Raw genomic sequence first — 16,578 nt, 5'->3', positions numbered from 1 at the left:
GTATACCTTGGTCACTCGGATCAAGGGTTTGAAGATCTGTGCTACCGAGCGCAGTCTTCGGTCTTGGAAGCGGGAGTTTTTCTATATCTCCGCTCGCGTCGTCCCCGTAGCGATGACGTTCAAGAACGGGAGAGCACTCCCCAACCTTCACGCCTCCAACTACCAGGAGACTGAATGGTTTACCAAGATCTCCCGGATCCAGACTCCGGTTTACCTCTTTGCGGAGTCTGGGATGGTGATGCTCGGGATGAACCGGGTATGGAAGGATGCCGGTTCTGGGACGCCGCAAGTACCTATCATCCTTGAATACGGTTCGAATTCTATTCCCTACGGTATGCTCCATCTCTTTTTGCTGATTTAGGGTTTTTCTTCTAACTGTTTTTCTGTTTATTTTCAGAGGGAAACAACTTGCAATCTCTTCTGCAACCGCGTGAGAGCGGTGGTCCCGCTCGGCTGGGTACTCGTGCTCTTGATGAGAACGAGTTGCCCATCCTGGAGCAAACGGCGGATAGGTTCGTGGAGGTCTACCCGCCGGGCCACGAGATTTTGAGCGCCACGCGGCCAGGTAAGGGATTCTTTAACCCTCGCCCTCTTCATGCTCAAACCTCTGCTGGAGTTTCCCTAATTTTATCATCTTCTGATGAGGGATCCGCAGATGGGCCTTTCTTCGTGAGGAAGAAGAAAGCTGACGGCGTGAAGGGCAAGGCGAAGGTCGCCTTCACCGCCGATCAGGGAAATCGGTCCGACTCGGAGACCGAAAGCGAGGAGGCAGTGAGGAACCCTGGTGATGGTGAGACCACTGTTCCGGAAGTTGAGACAGCTGTCACCTCCGGGCAGCCCAGTACGACGACGGTGACCGGCGTGAAGAGGCCGGCTCCATCGGGTTCGTCCCCGCCTGTCAGAACCTTCAAGCTCAAGAAAACTCGTAAGTATAAAGTAATCTTACCCGCAATTCTTTCCGCCATTGTTTTTAATATTTTGTCTTCATGCAGGCGTGGATGCAACCGCATTCCAGAGTGGAGCGGGAAGGAGCATCTCTGGACCCGAGGCGATGACCCAGGCGGCTGCGCCTGTTTGCAGTGTTGGTTCAGTTGCTCATCCCGTTGAGGCAACTGTTCCAATTGTGACGTCATCTCCGCCGGCTGTCAGTGCCATCTTTACTGCATCCTTCACTGAGCCGGCGGTGATTTTTTCTGCAGGCTCTTCCGCAGCGGCTGCCACGGTTGTGAGTTCACCTCCAGTGAGTTCACCTCCGATGGTCTCTACCGCGGCGGCTTCAACCGTGCCTCCGGCACCGGCGACTACCTCGTCCCCGGCCGGTTCATCAGGTATGTTCAGGGTTGGGGCTTCTAGCCAATCTCTGCCTCCTTCCCATCTGCCTGACCTCTTGGATGGATATCCCTTAGCTTCGGGTGATGGGTTTGGCGGCTACCGGCCTGTTGTCAACCCTACAGGTGCGTAGGGTTATTTTAGCCTATTATCTTTTTTTTTTCTTTTTTTTTTATCATTTTTTCCTAACCGCTTCTTGTTTTTGAAGTTTCAGATTCCAATGAGGTGTATGTTCCACGGTGGAACATCCGCCGGGGAACAACCCTTCGAACGGCTGTGGACTGCGTCGAGTGGGCGCGTCACGCAGCCCCAAGTGGTGCGTTGGGGGAAGCCATGTCTAGCTACCAGGAGGGTAGGCTGACGAATGAACTTCGGATTCTCCTTGCCCGGATGCAGCAGCGCGTCGAGTTGCTTTGTCGTGAAAACGACAAGTTAAAGGCGGCGCGTAGCCAGGAAGTGGCTCAGGCGCGGGCTATCCGGGAGGAGAACAGGAGACTTGCCGCCATTGCTGCGGAGAAGGAAAAGGCCTTCAAGGCCCTCGAGGTTAAAGTTCAGGCCCGGCTCGAGGCCCGTTCCAAGGCTACCCAAGCTGTTAACGAACAGCTTAGGTTGGCTAAGGAAACTGCGCGGAACGCGACCGAGAGGGCCACCAGAGCTGAAGCCATTGCTGAGCCTTTGCGCGCTGAGAATGAGGAGCTTAAAGCCAAACTAGAGAGGCTTCAGCAGGCTCATGATGCTTTGGCTTTAGAAGATGCCAAAAAGCTCCAAGAGATCTTGGACCATAGGGGTATGCTTGACCACACTGAGCGTAAGCTGAAGGGCGTTGAAGAGGCTGCTGCTAAGGAAGTGTTGCTTGCCAACCTTAACAAAAATGAAGCCGAACGCGCTCGTGACCAAGCTCAAGCTGCCCTCCAGGAAGCTCTGATCACCAAGGAATGGCTTCTACGAGAAGCACTGTCGCAGGTATGCGTAGCTTCATAATATCTTTACGCTTTTCTTTATACTTAGAAAAGTTTTTTATACATATATTTTTTTTGTAGGTTGTGCATCGGATCTTCACGAACACATCTTATGACGATGCCATGAGCGCAGCCCTCAACGCTTCCCATGAGGATGGGGAAAAGGCTGGTTTCTTGCTTGGTCTGGGGTTTGTTATGAAGGGCATCCCGCCTTCCAACTTCCCTCTTTATAATGTGGACACTGAAGCTACTTACGACCAAGCAGTGAACCAGTATGCTGCCTTCCCGCATCCGGTGGTGGAGAAGGTGAACGAAATTGCTGCTGCTGATGATGGGCTAACTATTCTCAAGGCTTTCCTTGAACCGCCACAGCCAACTGATGGTGCGGGTTCGAGTGGGTTTGGAGGGAGTGGTCCTGAAGTTTGAACCTTGAGATCCCTTCCCACCATTAGGATAGATTTACATTACTGTAGGCGGGTAGATACCTGGCCATTCTTGTAATGTTTGAATTTTTTATGAAATATAAATGTTTGTGCGGGTAGGACCGTCACTTTCACTTAATGACTTGCTTTATAAACGTTATATGACTTGCTCATGCATATTTTGTTTTGTCTCATAAACAATATATGATTCGCTCGTGCATACTTTAGTTTAACTTAGCAATTTTCCAAGTGTTTTGGATAAGTTAACCTTTCGACGCGTGGTTGTCAATAGGTTAGTGTTCAGTTTCCTCTATCATGATTGTGCGGGTAGGACCGTCACTTTCATTTAGTGGGATGACCAATCTTCACCTATAACTGACCTGCGTGAAGGTTTTCCTCATCTTTTCCTTAGAAATTTTTGCCGTTTTGTGTTTATGCGGGTTTTGCCGCCTTCCACACGCAACGACTTACTTCCCCACTTATTTATGAGGTGAATACCGGCATATCAGTGTTTGGAATAAGTTAACCTTTCGACGCGCGGTTGTCAATAGGTTAATGTTCAGTTTCCTCTATCATGGTTGTGCGGGTAGGACCGTCACTTTCATTTAGTGGGATGACCAAACTTCACCTATAACTGACCTGCGTGAAGGTTTTCCTCATCTTTTCCTTAGAAATTTTTGCCGTTTTTTGTGTTTATGCGGGTTTTGCCGCCTTCCACACGCAACGACTTACTTCCCCACTTATTTATGCGGTGAATACCGGCATATCAGTGTGGTCAGATCATAAGTATAAATGTAAGACCATCAGCGTCAATGTGATAAGGAGAATCATTTCCATTAGAAGTGGCTCTAGGCCTTTTCTTTGCAAGTTTGGAATTGATCTACATGCAGCCTGTGTAATTGAGCTCCCTTCCATGTTCTTGGGATGGGGGTGTCATCGAGCCTTTCGAGCCGATATGCACCTGGTTCGGAATCTCGTTGTTTACGCGGTATGTAGTCTCCAACATTGAAGCTGTAGTTTCATCCGTGTTTTCCCCAACTGGGGTTCTACACGCATTAGCCTGCTTAGCGTCCATTACGCCACGAGGTGAGTGAGTTTCCCATTTCTGACGAATGCTTCGACGACGTCCTTCAAGGATACGCATTCCTCCGTGGTAAGGCCCTTTGTCCTGTGAAAGTCACAGGATTTGCTCTGATCAGTGTTGTGACGCTGTCGGATTATTGGAGCCTTTGTTCTGAAAGTCACAGGACGTTGTTTTCTCTTGTTTTCTGAGTGTAGAGGTTTGTGCTCTGGGGAAGATCTCTACCCAGTTGCTTTTCCGTTTCCGCGAAGCGTTTAGCTGCTGTCATGATGGCATCCCACGTGGATGGCATGCCATCTTTACCCGTTAAGGTGCGGATGAGCTCTGGGTCTTCCGCGCCCTGGATAAAAGCAGCGCGGAGAAGATCTTCGCTAATAGTGCCCAGACTTAGCTTCTTTAAATTGAAGCGCGTGATGAAGTCTAGTAAAGACTCATCTTCCTCTCGGATGCAGTTGAGGATCGTCCATTGCTCTTCGGTATACTTTCTTTGTTGACTGAAGTGTTGGCTGAACTTTTGCGGGAAGTCTGCCCAATCGTAGATGTGGTGGACCGGTAGACGGTCGAACCACGCTCTGGTTGCCCCAACAAGCGTCATTTGGAACATGTAACACCACGTGGGTTCCGTCCAATTGCTGATATGAATCTGTTCAAATGATCGTCTGGGTCAGATATACCATCATATGTGCCTATGTTGGACATTTGTTTGGCACTTTTCGAGGCAATTGCTTCCGCAATGTCCCTTGCAAATTTGGACGTTCCCGCATTTGCAACAGTTGGTCTGAAGGTTTTAGAGAAGTCACGTGGGTTTCCACCCGCGTTTTTTGGTTTAAAGGTTTCTCCAAAATTTCTTCTGTGGAAATCTGCTTGTTTACGCTTCCCTTTCGCCCTATGGCGCGGGTTTGCGTCACTGTCAGATTCTTCCCAATCTTTATCATACTCGCACTCATTACTCATGTTGAGCTGTTGTCGAGTGCTTCCGAATTCGTCAGCCTGTTGGAGTGAACGTAAGCGTTCATCCAACTCAGTTTGGAATTCCTTCTGACGTGCTTCCGCCCACGCTTTAACTTGATCAAGTGTTTGGCGGGGGAGCCTCGTCTGTTGTCTCTCCAACTGGGTATCGGTGAATCCCAGAGCACTTGCCCCCGCTTGGGTAACCGGGGTAGTGTTCGTAAAAATTGTGTACTCGCCGGTGTTCCCCCCAGTAGCTGGGGTTGTGGTTACCGGAGTTTCTTGGTCACTCGTTGGCCTTGGCACCGGAGTAACCTTAACCATCTTTCCAGAGGTTTTGAAAAAACTGAGAAAATTAGTTCTAGCTTTTATTCACGGATGGCGCCAATGAAGAAACACTAAGTGACCCCGGCAGATTACGGATAATCTTAGGGTCAAGTAGACGTTTCCCACGAGGGTTAGGTCCGGCAAAGATGGTTATTCTTCTGATGACCTGCAAAACAGACACCGTGAGCTCGTCACTGAGAAGGGGGGTACCTCCTTGTGACCACCCTTCGGCGTGAGAATCAGACTAGATTGCTCTGAATATAAAATGTATATTAAGAGAAATAGCTAGAGCAGATAAGATATGTGATGGTATAAGATAGTATATGATACCGTTCCAAGGTGTTGGAGTATTTATAGCCGAAGGTAGGTTTCCAAGCAGGTACAGCCAGCTGTATAATATTCCTTTTCTACCAACTGTGGGCTACGCACGTGCCGTGCTGGTGGTTGGTGGGTAGGCAGCGGCTGATAGTGACATGGCCGGCTGTGTACTATTCCTTTTCCACCAACTGCAGGCTATGTACGTGCCACGACAAGGGTTGGTGAGTAGGCAGCGGCTGATAGTGACATTTTGTACTAGAGCGTGCTCCTCGTCGTACTGTTGTCAGTGAGCTGTCACCCTGTGATTTGTTCATGGGCTGCTTTGGTCAGATCTTGTCTATTTTGTCCATACCTTGGCAGGTATAGTACAAAAGATCCTCCAGAAGCGTACGGACTGGCTCATTTGGGCGGAAGTATTCCCGCCTTGCTCATTCCTTCTTCAGGTGACATTACTGAATTATTGAGAGTTAGTGCCTTGTGCGTGTAGCCTTGCTATTAGTGCGGGTAGCCTTCCCTGATGGCTTGTATCCGCAGCTGCGGGAACAGGCGGGGTACTTCACCATTGGGAGGCTTTTCCTGCAGGAACAGCTGGCGTACTGCGCGTAAGGTCTTCATCTCTCTGAGCATGGTGGGTTCTGCGGAACCAGTTGGTCTTTGCGCAGACGTCCCTATTCAAGGTGAGTCTTGCGGGTCCAACTGGGCCCTGCTGGGACCTACCTCTTCAACTAAGAAAAACGGAATACAAATCATACCTGTGTGAGCAACAACCAACAGTCAAAATCAAAACAATATGTAGTTCATGAGTGTTGGGGCGACAATGGAAGTGGACCGATTCAAATGTCAAGTAAAACAGGCCGGATAGGCTGGGGAGGGCAGTGACTCAAAACAAGTTCGGGTCTAAACAAATTGCTATCCGCCAACCATTGCATAACTTCTGCATAATTGGGATACATATGGTTATCATCTCTAACAAGCATCACCAAAAACTGGTTATAATATAGTAATATAACCAATAAGTCACCAAAGTAGTGATTATAAAGCTAAAAGTTCAATTGTACATACCATTATTCCAATCATATTGTCAAAAACTAAAACTTGTTGCACCTTGAATAAAAAATTTACCAATATCTTTATTGTATGATTTTAAAATTAAGAATTCATCAACACAAATAATATGAACTGGGACAATCATTTGTCTCTCTCAAACAACAATTTAAATTTTAATTCTTCAATGAAGCAAACTTTATAATAGTTAATAAAAAAATCATGATATCATACAAATCAACATAATTAAGGATAACTAGGGTTGTAACGAAAGAAGAGAAATACAAATAATCATACAAATTGTACTACTTGTTTACCCATGTACTCGCGATTTAGCAAATAGACTCCACTTCAATTGATTGGAACATAGCCCTTGATGCCTGGGAGGATGGAAAGCGATAAGCAACAGAGAATCAATATAGTTTTAAGGTTGAAACAAATATAAATTTGGGGGAGGGAATAGCGGATTTGGAGCGGGAACAGTTGGGGATTATGGTTTGGGAAATTTTTCACTTTTACCTTGGAAACTTTTTTTTTTTTTTGAACATTCAAGCTTTCCTCCTACTATTTACATTATACCGCCAATGCCAGGAATCGAACCCTGGACCTCTCACCAAAAGGCCAAAGCCTTTACCATCCCACCAAAGTGGTGATGGCTTTTACCTTGGAAACTAAAAATATTAATTATTAATGTATAAAAAAATTAAAGTAATAAAAAATCAAGTATCTATTCAGATAAAATTTGATTATCTATAATAATAGTTATAATAATAATATATGTTTAAGGTTACGTATAGATATTCTATTTTAGTATGGCAATTTAGTTAACTTTTAATTTAATTTATTTTTTTAAATTTAGTTTAACTAATTTTTTTTTTTAATTTTTAACTTTATCTTGTTAAAAAAAATGTTATCGATGCAAGTGCATATATAGAAATTAATAGTGTGTTCTATTGTCATTTAACTGATTATATAAATTAATAAATTCAAAAGTTAGTAATATGTAATGTATATATTAAAAAGTTTAACGTTATGTTATCCAACCTTTTAAATTAAAAGTTGCCGTATGCTTTAAAAATTGTAACCATTCCAACAAAAAGTTGTAATTTTAGTTGAAATTCGCAAACTTTTTAAGAAAAATGTTGCTTTACATAATCTAACGCAACCTTTGTGTTGAATGAAGCTATTTCACAATCAAATGCAACACTTGCAAAAAGGTTGCTACTGTAAGGTTGCAATAGCTCCATTTTCTAGTAGTGCTTCTACCTAAGTTATTTTAATCTTCAAATATCAAATTAATTTATAACGTAAACATCAGTAGTACATATGGAAGACAAACGAGCAATAAGCTGCGCATCCAACCCCAAATTCTTGAATTGCAAAAACAAGTCTTTTAAAAACTATATTGATGGATCTTTAACTCATAACATTACAATTCATGACCCATTTGACTCGGTTAAATGGCTCCGTACCCCGACCATGCGAGAATACCAAAAATATCAAAGGCAAAAGATACAAACACATGTTAGTTGTCAAGTCACGCCTAAGTTAATACAATTAAAATAGAGCAACGACACATTTTTCTTAAAATAAAAAACAGACTAAAAGATTCAAATCGACCGTCGATCTCATCTGCAATATAATAATACAGTATTTAAATATGTAAACTACAATATTCACATCTTTTATCTTCAAAATTTCACATGTTAACAGGGAAAAATGAAATTATATATTAACCGGAAGAAGTGTGTCGTGTCGGTGCCGACAGTATACACACCGACAGGTTGACTGGTGGCAAACGGTAACATGTTTCGGACATATCTAATCTTAACCGGAAAGTAAAGGTCATATATCAAACTTTTAAGGTATCTATTTAATTTTATGAGTCACTAAAGCACTGTTCCGTTTCACCGACGGTGGCCTTTTCACCACCTCACTCGTCTCGTGACTCTGACATCGTGATTCTGACGGTGGCTTTTTTACTACCGTGAGTTTTAGTAATTTGGTGTATAATTTTCTTCATTTCGTTCTAGCGGCTTGCTAGTCCAGTGGCAGCGTTTAATAAATTTTGTCGGTCGTTCAAAAAAAAACTTGTTTGCGAATGTTTGTTGGTGAAAAGTTGGTTAGCAAATGAGCTAGTGGTGGAGTGGTAAGAGAGAGACTTGGTGTTCTGTGTGATCCAGGTTCGATTCACGTCTCCATTCATTAGTTTTGTCGAGTAGGCGTTCACCAGTTGGATCTTTGAACTGAACGAGTTTTACCTCGTTGTATTGTCGTGTCTTCGGGCAAATGTTCATAGACATTGGCCTTGGGTGAGGGCTTTCTCCGGATCGAATGACGAGTGTATTCCGATATGATGAATTTAGCTAGCTAGTAGTCCATACGAATGATTCGTTGGCCGTTAAACATAAGTTGATTAGCATTTATTTTCGTTATTATTTATATCACATGAAGAGATGCATGCACAATTATAATTAAGAAAAAACATTTAAACATCATTATTGCGTGTTCTGTTTTCTTCTTATGTATCTATTAAGTAGTATAACTCGAATGAACTCTCTTGCAATGTCCATTAACTTTCTGAAAATGTTCATATAAAAAGTAAAACATGAAGAAAGACGTGTCATGTCTCTAGTTGTAACATGGGTATTGGAGTCTTCGTTTATGATTTTAGATGGTTAAAGTAATTTTTTATTTGGTTTTTTTTGCGTGATATTGTTTTACGGTCAATAAGAGATCTTATTTATGTTATGCGTGTGTAAAGCCCTAAAATTTGGCAAATTAGGCTTTAATAATTCGATCTCACTTTATGTTTGAATATAATTCACATTGACGATGCAACCGATGTAACCAATGACAATTTAAAATTCCATTTTTCTTTCCAAGAGCAATCTTACTTTGTCTGAAATCAATTAAGATTGATAATGTAACAATAACAATTCTAAATTTCACTTTTCTTCCTACAAACAGTCACTCTAATGAAAAAGTAACTTTGTTCACCCATAATTAACAATTTACTTATTTTGATCCAAATCCAGATGTTCCATATTGTTTTAAAACACTGAATTGAAAGTTGTGAGTTGAAAGAGTTACTTCTTCGGAATACTGAGATTTTCTTTGCTAACTAAAGTGGAAGTTAGGAGTAAAACCAATCACATTGTCAATATAAGTTATTAATTTGATTTCTAAATCTATACATTATAATGCTAGAACCTCTAAATTACTTTTTTTAGAACACCACTTTGGACTATGTTAATACAAGCCTTTTGGTATATGGTCCTAGCTAAACTATATTTAAGTTTTGGGTTTCAATTTCCTTAGCTTGAGAATGTTTGGTTGATCGGAGGTGGAGATAAAGTGTAACACTGTGGGGTACGAGGTTTGAATGGCTTTGATTGGTTGGTAAATTAACACCAAAATAAATATTTAATTAATTGGAGTGGTGATGGAGCGTAAGCGGGGAGGTACAGGATCACACACATGCACGTGATATCCAGCGAACACAAATTAAAAAAAAAAAAAGTAAAAATAATAAAAAGAAGAAGAAAGAAAGCCATGATCTTGACCGTTCAACGTGAACTAAGTGAGTAGTCACCCACTTCACCCCACTATTTTTTAATTTATGGATATGTTTGTTAAAACTCCAAAAGATAAACCGCTTTTGCACATTATAATTAAAAGAGAAATAAAAAGAACTTGTATAAAATATAAGGAACAATGTTGATGCTTAAAGTTTTATATATCATTATTGTTTTCCCAAAGGTGATGAAAAGATTTGCTTGCAAAGAAAGTCTTCCTAATTCCTAAACACATTTTTAAGAATTGTTTTCTAATCAGCTACCTCACTTTATAGTCAAATATGTATTTTGAAAACATTTTCTTAGTTTTTCCTTACCGTGTATGTATGTTTCCACTAAGAATTTAATCATGAATTCAGACGCAATCAAACCCAAAGTGTTGTTAATATTCATAAAAGACAAGATTGTGTGAAGCAGGTGTAGGAATCCGTTCGCGTATAAAATAAAACACTTTTAATAAAATGATTACAATACAAGGAATCAAACCTATCAAGGAAAGCAAGTAAATTACAATACGAATTATACCGGAAAAATCAAAATTACAATACAATTGAAATAAAATAATGCAAGAAAGGTGTAGAAGAAGAATGGTGTCGTAGTCTTTGTAGCCGATGACCGTGTTTTACGCGGGACCCTTAAAACAAATTCTGGGTCTCTCCCCATTTTGTTTCCCAGGGTACAACGGCCTAAGCATATGTACTGCCGGGGAGGGCTCGAGCACCCGAATAGTACCTTAAAGAAAATGATGAAGATGATCTTTTTGGAGAAAGTTGTAGAAAACACAAGAAAGAATGTGTTATTTGGTGTGTTTTTTTGTGTGTCTATAACTGAGCTCCCTTGCTATTTATACTAGTAAAAAGTTGAAACCATTCAACCATCATTAATGAAAAATTGAAACACTCCAATCAACATTAACCAATGCATTTAAGTTTTGACCAAAACTTAATGACATTTTGAATGGCCTTAACTAAATCAAAGGTGTTTTAACTAATCATAAGAATTCAAAATTAAAAATATTTTATTTACACAAAAAAATTTCCCACAGCATGAATATACTTATAGCGGTAATAATCTCAGCGCATCAATGTCGTTGATATAACTTGTCATTTGTATATGCAGGAGACTTTTAAACCTTTTCTCTGTCTCATTTTGTATAAAAACGTTATAACATTTATCTAAGTTTGATAAAGTAATAAAACCTTTCTAAGTACATTAACGGCACTAGGATGTCACACCCCAACCTAAGGCGGAAATGTCGGGGCGTGATCCGATTGCTCACAGCTTGAAGATACTATCATAAATATAAATGACAATATCTAATTAATTATTTTGTTCAAATAACACACACAATAATCAATACAACGATACAATTCAAATAAATAGATACAACCATTTAATTTCAAGTTTGTCTTCATTGTAATTCTAAGGTCTTTCTAAATGTCCAAACTTCAATCTTCAATCAACCTGCATATGCGTAGAAAATGGAGTTTGTCAACAACAAATGTTGAGTGAGATGATCACCAATTATGAAACAACAAATAATACTATATATATATAGAGATGATTGAGAAATGATTAATGACAAATGCACAAACCAATCTATGTGGTAATAATCAATCAAACCTTAACAAACCAAGATCAAGTATATTCGTGTGCCAATGAATCAATGCCAAGCGAATCGGGCATTGATTACAATGACTAAATTGCCGGTTTACCTTTGCCAAGCGAATCGGGCTCCGGTTACTAAGACGGTCGTATGATCATACTAATGAGAACCCTCTACAAGGGGATATGTTGGACCTCTACGAAACGTTATCAAGTACACAATTAAACATGTAGCAATTAGCAAATAGCATTCAACTGATATTCACACAATAATTATGTTTGCGATTTTTGAGTATATATATAGAATAGAAAATATGAGTAAGTACGCATATGTCCCCAAAAAGTTAGAAAACAGTGTATAAAAAGGGGAATGATCAACTCACCTTAGACGGAAGACAAGTGATTAATAAATTCGACAAACGAACTAATGATTTAAGCGAGTCGTCCAATACACGTCCAACGAGATTAATGATCAGAATCTAAAACTTTGTGATATGAAACTATAAATAAAAAAAAACTTAATGCCGCTGGAATCAATCCAAACAGATGAGTAGAACTCTAGTTATGTTGATGTTAATGTTTAAACGAGTCGAGTTTGACCATAATCCGAACTTTGAGTCGGGAGTCGGGTTTTGAGCAAAACCCTTAAAATTTAATTACGAGAAGAAAAGTCTTCTGGACCGAACATTGAATCCGACCAGAAGCATGAGAAAACGCAAAGTCAAACTTGTTGACTGTTTTACCCTTCATCGGGTTTTAAAGCAATTGACTAGTCAATACCCTTCAATCTCAGAAATTGATTGAAGCTTATTGACTAGGGAATATGTATGAACGATTTTACAGTTTACAACTTACCCGAAAAGTGAAAGGATTGATGAGAAACGGAAGTCAAAGATCCTAAAGCAAGCAAAGTCAACGAACAAGTCTTGAATCTTTAACGAATATGTAAAAACCGAAGGGTTGAAGGATGAACAGAAGTAAGGGACAGCTGGAGGATGTTCTTTAGGGTTTGATTAAAGTTTACAGCAGATGAATGGGGCTTGTTTATATAAGAATAGCTAAAACGAACTAAATATGGGCTTTTGGCTCGTTTAGGCAAGTAAATACGGTTTAAAGGAAAGAATCTTCGATTTATTCATAAAGATCTTATCTTGGGCAAGGGAAAACGAACTAGGACTTGTATTTTAGTTATATGATGTTTACTTGGACCTTAATTCACTCAAACATGCTTAAAATAAATGATTTTATACCATAAACGAGTTAGGAAACGATTTCAAGTTTAAGCGATCTGTGCAGGTGTGCCCCCGCGCTGCGCGACCACCATGGGGGGTGGCCTCCGCGCTGCGCTCCGGTGAACCAAGGGAGAATTTCATTTTTATACTTTTAGTCCTTTAAGTTTGATATTTTGTCATTTATTGAACTTTGTATGCATTAAATAAGAAATGAACTACTTAGGAAAGTATAAGGGTGTAAGTTGAACATAGGAAACTTAAGGTCTTATAAATACTTGATTTTTGGTTAATAATAAAGATATAAAATATTCCCGAGTCGGGTTATACGCAAACGAATACGGTTTCGAAAAATCCGAGATGTTACATAGGATGACCCTTTCATTGTCAAAGAGCTCGGGATGCCACTTCAGCAATTACTTTAATCGTCTTAAAACAAGTATTAAAATGAGTTGGATTATGCTAATGCCATCAGAATAAAAGCTTTCATATAACTTTCAAGAATTGTTCAATACTCATCTTTCTAATACATTTATAAATTGAATTTTCCATTAACCAAAACTGTCATCAATAATTCCAATTCATGTCATCAACACAAATTCATACATCACAAATGCAACTCCATTTGAATCCATTTGATCCTAACTATTTCATTTATCAAAAACCGTTATGTTTAAGGAAATTTTATCCGTTTACAACTTTCATAAGACCACCCTTTAACCTCCTGCGTCTCCTTTTTCAATTTCCTTTTTATGTTATTTTATCAAAACCTTTTCCCATCACAAGAAACTTTATAAACTTACAACAACTGTACCTAGTACATCCTACAAATAGCAAAAGTTGTTAATAGTGTCTTGGAAATGTGGGATGTATACAATTCTTACCTTTAAGTCATATCCGTGAGAATAGAGAAGATGCTTCCGGCGAGAACCCCAACTCCAACCCCAACCAATAACAAAATAAATGGTGAAAGAGTGACGTATATAGTAAATACAAACACATACAATATCATAGAACACATATGGACAGAAACATAGGAAGACTATCACACTAGAACACATCCAAAGCTTTATTAACCCAAAACATTCAAAAAAAAACGTTTTTCCATTCCACTTGACATCATTTATTGGCATATAGTTGAAACAGTCAATAGCTTAGTTAGATAAACTCATCCATATAACCTAGTAAAGATGAACATACTTGTATAACTTCATTTACCCCCAAAAATCGCATGAAAACGTATCCGAACACACAAATAGCATGTGGCACATAAACACGTCTAATTCACATAGTAATGTAGTTACATTATCCCTGTCATGTCCTACCATCAATTTTCACATATGCACTCATGCCATTGAACCTTAAGATAATGCGCAATCCCCTTGATTATGCCTACTTGACACTGGCATGCCCATCACACATAAAAGGATGAATACAAATGTCACACACATAAACTAGGGTAAGTAACTACCCACGCAAATCATAATGAATAACAATATCCTTGTGACGTGTTCACATGTTTTGATTTTATCGACGTTTCGTTAGAGTTGAAAAGAGGATTCCTCGCTTCTTTCTCTCATTCTTGTGCACAAGACTTTCATCGATCTCACATAGCTCGTAGGGCCGGCCCTAGGGGGGCTGGGGGGTCGACGGCCACAAGCCCGACACCCCGCTAGGCCCGATTTTTTTTTAAATTATATATATTTTCATTAAAACAATATGTACATTTAGTGTTTAAACTCATTTGCATAAATATTAGATTGGTCTAGTGGCAAAGAGGTATTACTCCCAACCAAAAGTGTAAGGCCCCGTTACCGGTAACCCTACTTTCGTGTTGGATTTACTCATAAACACAGTTCTAAATATCAGAGTTAATTAAAACATTTACGCGGAATATAAAACTTTCATAAAACTTTACATAATTCATAACTTGTCTCAAAACATTTATTGTCTTTCACATTAGAGCATTAAAATTAACACATCATAGGTCTTCAGATGCCAGATTCTTGTTCAGTGCCATGTGTCTCCTCAAGCGAGCTGCCTCATTCTACTCACCTGCGTGCATACTAAAAGTCAGCTACGCTGAGTGAGTTCTAGATAATCACATAATCATACCATTCACATAACATTATATTCTTTCATTCATACTTTCATACTTTTAATACTTTCTTACTTTCTTATTTTCTTTTGTATTAACTTACATTCATTTCTTACGTTATAAAGAGCATTACGCCCTACATTCCTCGAGTATTATTAGGGCTTGGTACCCTCTTTCCTCGAGTATTATTAGGGCTCGGTACCCTCTTTCCTCGAGTATTATTAGGGCTCGGTACCCTCCTTCCTCGAGTATTATTAGGGCTCGGTACCCTCTTTCCTCGAATATTAGTAGGGTTCGGTTCCCTAGTTCTCGAATATTAGTAGGGTTCGATTCCCTCTTTGTTACCATACAACCATACCTCATACCTCGAGTATTATTAGGGCTCGGTACCCTTTCCGTAACCATACAACCATACATTATCATTTCTTTCTTCTATTATCTCTATCATGTTCATACACATAAACATACATAACATACTTACCTTATACATAGCGTTACAACCTGACAGTACGTGCAATATCCGAAGATCGTTCACGTACCATCAAGCAATCATTCATACATTTCACATTATCCACATAAGGCATACACTTATCTCTTAGGATAAGTGTATTAACAAACATGTTGAGTATGCACACAGCCCCGAAAACATAACACATAAATGGGGCTAGAAACTCACCTGAACACGGTTACGTTCTCCGTTGATCGTAATCCCTTTCTTCAGTTGTGCACGGCTGACTGTATAACAAGTATACATATCAATTTAACTATCACTACTTATAACATCTTTCTAGTCTTAATTACTACCCACAATGAACGGGGGTCCGGGGGCAGCGCCCCTGGCAGCGGGGTCTAGGGGCGGCAGCCCCTAGCAGGGTCCAAGGGGCAGAGCCCCTGGCTGGGGTCGAGCTGCCAGGTCAGCTTGAAAAAATTTTATTTCCATTAACTGTCTTAACACATTTTTCATTAGATTTTAAATTTATTTTCTAGGCGAACTTGGCTTTAGGCGAAGTTAAACCTTAGGCGAACTTGGCTTCAGGCGAAGTTAAACCTTAGGCGAACTTGGCTTCAGGCGAAGTTAAACCTTAGGCGAACTTGGCTTCAGGCGAAGTTATCCTTAGGCGAACTTGGCTTCAGGCGAAGTTATCCTTAGGCGAACTTGGCTTCAGGCGAAGTTATCCTTAGGCGAACTTGGCCGTAGGCGAAGTTATCCTTAGGCGAAGTTACGCTTGAAGGCGAAGTTCATCAGGCGAACTTAATCTTGCAGGCGAAGTTATCGCGCTGCAGATCTGTTTGCCCATAAATCCTTCGTTTCTTAGCCAAATAACTCGATTTTGGTACCCACGGAATCGTATGATCGGCGCCTACAAATCCCAACCATCAAATCGGCCTAAAATCGACGTTTTAGGGGTCCGATTTGGGCAGTTTGGGTTTCGGGTCCGGTTAACCCATCCAATCCTAACCATTTTCAGTAATATTAGCTTTGTTGGATTTGTTCTTACCTTACCAACTCAGATCTATCAACAAAATCTCGGGTCTCGGCTTCGAATCTTGATCGGTTAGAATGTGTGTGTTTTGAGTGTGTGAAGAAATAGATGTAAATGAAGATATTTTTGGGATTTTGGGGGTATTTATATCCCTGA

Source organism: Bidens hawaiensis, unplaced genomic scaffold (genome assembly GCF_021521415.1).
Source record: "Bidens hawaiensis isolate Kalapana, Puna unplaced genomic scaffold, B.hawaiensis_p1.1 tig00016045_1, whole genome shotgun sequence".
Taxonomy (NCBI): domain Eukaryota; kingdom Viridiplantae; phylum Streptophyta; class Magnoliopsida; order Asterales; family Asteraceae; genus Bidens; species Bidens hawaiensis.
The sequence above is the reverse complement of the archived record's forward strand: the minus strand, read 5'-3'. Positions refer to the sequence as shown.